Raw genomic sequence first — 4,838 nt, forward strand, 5'->3', positions numbered from 1 at the left:
TTATTATACAAACTTCATGCAAGATGTTAAGTAGAATATAGAGCTCAAATCTAGCTCTGATTCCAAAGCCCGGCTCTTAACCATTTTAAACATATACATACATATATGTATTATATATGTATATATATATGTCAATGATGTTTGAAAGTGGGTCCTTCAGGAGATAATTAGGATTAGATAAGATCATCAGAGTGGGAGCCCATGATGGAACTGATGGCTTTAAGAAGAGAGAGATCTGAGGTGACACACAAAGCTCTTGTCTTCTCTCCATTTGATGCTTCTGTTCTGCCCTCATCAGACATCAGTACCATGCTCTTGGACTTCACAGTCTCTAGCACTGTGACCTAAGTAAACTACTGTTTTTAACAAATTACTTAGCCTGTGGTATTCAGTTGTAGCCACAAAAAACAAATTACAACAAAAAAAGGGTACCACATGTAGTGTTGTTGCTATAACAGATACTGGAAACTGTAGAAGGAACTTTGGAATTGAGTAATAGGAAAAGACAAAAAATTTGGCCACAAAAAAAGCCTGTGCTGCTGTTTTACCAGAGTGTTAAGGACAATTCTGGTAAGGGCTCAGGAGAAAAGAGTAGAGAAAATCTCAATGTTCTTATAGATTACTTAAGTGATCATGACCAGAATACTGGTAGAAATATGGATAGTAAAAGTCATTCTGATAAGGTATCAGATGAAAACGAGAAACAAGGTATTGGAAAGTAGAATAAAGGTCACCCTTGCTATATAGTAGGAAAGAACTTGCTAAAATTGTGTCCCTGCCTTATAACTTAAGAGCAATGAAACTAGTAAACATGACAGAAGAAATATCTAACCTGCAAAGCATTCAGGATGCTGTGTGTCTACTTTTAACCACTGTAGCAAAATGTAAGAGCAAAATAAAAACTTAAAGATGGAATTCATAATCAAAAAGGAAGTGGAAATATATAAAAAGCTCTCATCCTGGCCATATAAAGTGTAGAAAAAAACAAACAAACAAAACAGTGGGAGGAAACTAAGGGTGTGACCCAATAACCATTTGTTAAGGAAATTCTTACTGATAAAAGGAACAATCAAGATAATGAGAGAGAGAGACCCTGAAGGCATTGCAGAGAGCTTCAAGACTTCTCTTCCCATCACAGCTTCAGAGCTCTAGGACACAGAATGTTTTGGTGGATGAACCCAGGGTGCCACCCTCCAGGTTCATTGCCCAGAATCTTGGGACTCTGCTCCCCACATTCCAGAGCAGCACCCCTAAGCCTCCCAGTTGTAGCTCAAGCAAACCCAGATACAGATCAACCCACCACTCTGTGAGGTATAAGCTGTAAAGTTTTGTGGAATTCACATGGTGTTAATTTTGCAGGCAAAATTAGAATGCAAAAGCTGTGGGGCATGGTTTTTTCCATCTGGATTTCAAAGCATGTCTCAAACAGTGTGGGGGCTGAGACAGAGACTTAGCACAGGGCAGAGTCACAACAGAGATCTCCTACTAGGGCAATACCTGATGGAGTTGCAAGGGCAAGGTCACTCCCAAGACTCCAGAACTGTAGAGCTACCAGTGTGCAACACCAACCTGAGAAAATTGTACATACAAGACTCCAGTCTGTAAGAACTTCTCATAGACTGAACCCCAAATCCTACCCCAGTGTGTCAAGGAGGCTGCACATATAGTGAAAAATTATTCTCAAGATTTAAGATTAAATGTGAATTTCCCAGTAGGGTTATAAACTTGCTTGTGGTCTGTTACTTTTTTTCTTTTTCGTTTTGCCTATTCCTTCCTTTTGGAATGGGTGTGTCTATCCTATGCTGGTTCCATTGTGTCTTGGAAGCAGATGACTTGTTTTGATATTACAGGCTCACAGATGAAGGAAATTTGCCAAAGGATGAGTCAAGCCTGGAGTCTCATCCATATTTGCTTAGATGAGACTCTGCACTTTGAGTTGGTGGTAAAATGAGTTAAGATTTTGGAACTACTGGGATTGAATGACTACATGTTGTGTATGAGAAGGAAATAAACTTTGGGGACTAGGGTGGAATGGTGTAGTTTTTATATATCAGTAAAATTTCATATGTTGGAAACTTAATCCTCAGATTCATACATTGGATAGAGGTGGGGAATTTGGCAGATAGTTAGGATTTGATAAACTCATTAGAGCAAGCTCTCCTTGATGGGACTGGTGGCTTTAAGAGGAGAACAAGCTCTTATTCTCTTGCCATATGATGCCTTCTGCCCTGCCCTCACCAGGTACCGATGCCATGCTCTTGAACTTCTTAGCCTCCAGAATTGTGAGCTAAATAAATCTCTAATCTTATACATTTCCTGGTTTTTAGTATTCAGTTATAGCAACCAAAAATGGTCTAAGACACATGTATTATTTCTTCTGAAATTTGATGATTCTTATATTCATTTCTCCATTCACTTACTCCCTGTGAAAAACAAACCAACAAATAAACAAATGGGCAAATTAACCAGCAAACTAACCAACAAATAATTGACTACTACGTATTAGTGAAAAGAGGATCAGATGTCTTTGTTATTTGCTTTTGTTTATCCTTGGGCAAGTTACTTTCTCTCTCTAAATTGTAGGTTTCTTATAAAATGAAGATAGGAAAACTTGTGTGGCTAAAATGCATGACTATGAAGTGAGTAAAAGGAAGATGGTGGTGAAATGCTGCTATCTGGTATGATCAGGAGTCTATGCATGTAACTGAATATTTTGACCAAGCAGTTAATAAGATATGATCTATGACCCTCCGTGTGACCCAGCAATCCCCCTTCTGGGAATATACCCAGAGGAACTCAAATCATTCTAAGACACCTGCACACACATGTTTATTGCCACAATATTCATAATAGCAACAAAATGGAAGCAAACCCTGTTGCCCATTCAAAGTGGGCTGGAGAAAGAAAGTGTGTACATATACATGATGGAGTATTAGGCAAACATAAAGAAGGACAAAATCATGGACTTCACAGTAGATTGGATGAAGTTCAAGACCATTATACTTAGTGATCTATCACAGAAACAAAGAACTGAATACCACATTTTCTCAATCATAAATGGGACCTGAACATTAATCACAGTAGCACAAGGGAGGGATTGGCCATCGTAGGATACTTCCTGAGATGGGGGACACGTAACAACACAAAGGTGCCTGATCTTAAACCAGGGAAAGTGAGGATCAGTTGGAGGCACAAACTTCACCTGCATGTAGACTACTTATGTACCTAAGCCAGACTTGCACCCCACATCTCTATAATAAAATAAATTTATTTTTTAAAGTAAAGTAAAATTATTGCTAAAAAATTGATTATCAAACTTCAACATAAGCCAGAAGCATCTAGAGGCTTAGTAAAACACAAATTATTGTTACCTGTTTCTCACAGTTTCTTATTCAGTGGGTCTGTTATATGGCCCAAGAATATGCATTTTGAATAAGTTCCTACCTGTTTCTGATACTGCTGGTTGGGACACTGTATTTGGAGAACCACTAAGAAGATGTGGAGAAAGGATATGAGTAGACCATATAGGATATTGAGAGTCGATGAGTACCTGGACTAAGACGATGGCATTGAAAATGTGTTTAAGATATCCATCAGATTGGTGACTGATTAGATGTACAGGAAGAGAGTGAAAGGAGCCAAAGCTATATTCAAGGTTTATAAATGGAATGAAGAGTTACTGATGCCTACAACTAGAAATAGAGGAAGAATTGGCTTGCAGTTGTGAGACAAGAACAGATTTGAAAGAGCATAGTTTTGGAGCTTGGAGGACCACCAGATGGACATATACAGGATATGGGTGGTAGTGGTCTTATTAAGGACTGACTTTCTGAACCAGAAGGTTTTTTGTTTTTGTTTTCCCTTCAGATAAGTGACCCTCTATATGGAAAAAAAAATATTCTTTAGGTATGGGTAAAACATAAGTAGGCTTTAATGACACTTCCCTTTTCTCATAGAGAATAAAGGGTTGTAGTTACTTACCATGCTAAATAGAATGACTCAGATCAATAACAGAACAGAATACAATGGCAGTAGGAGGTGGAAGTCTGACTGGATGCAGCTGAGTCATTTCTTCTGGTCATGAGAGTAACAGACTTTCTATGAGTCACATCAAACATAACTGTTTTATTATGGTGGGACAATCTCTTGTTTCCATCAACTTCTCTGACTAAAGAACCATTGAATCTTGTCTTTTGTAAAGCCCTAAGTCTAGTCCTATTTCTTACTAAGAGTGGTCAGTATTCCCAGACACAAATAGCAAACTTATTTCTTTACAATTTATAGAAAAAAAAATCATATTCTCACATTTTAAATGTAGTGCTACCTAGACTATAAAAATGTTCTATTAGCCCGATGGCAACTACTTTGGGGTGCAAGTATGTTGACCAAAGGAAACACGCCTCATTCAAAAAGGTATTTAGTTGAGGAATGGGGGACTTTCATCTCTAGAGGGAGTTGGTATAATCCCTATAGTAAAACAGGGACTGTAGCTCAAGCAAAAATAAAAGTTAGAGACACAGATGTGGAAATCTATAGAATTAATTTGAGCCATAGGAAAGATGGAATAAAGTAGGGTTGGAAGAAAGGCTGACTAATAATATAATTCGGGGAGAGAAAAAAAAAATTAGTAATAGGCGAAAGAATCGGAGTCATAAGAAAGAAAAAATGAAGAAAGAGAGAAGGTGTCAGAAATGAAGCATCAAAAAAGGAAGACTTAGTGGGGCTCAGTGGCTCAACCTGTAATCCCTCGCATTTGGGAGGTTGAGGAGAGTGGATTACCTGAGCCTGCGGGTTCGAGACCCGCCTGGGCAGGCGAGACTTCATCTCTACAATAAATC

Source organism: Carlito syrichta, unplaced genomic scaffold (genome assembly GCF_000164805.1).
Source record: "Carlito syrichta isolate Samal-C Ts95f unplaced genomic scaffold, Tarsius_syrichta-2.0.1 Scaffold303958, whole genome shotgun sequence".
Lineage (NCBI taxonomy): Eukaryota > Metazoa > Chordata > Mammalia > Primates > Tarsiidae > Carlito > Carlito syrichta.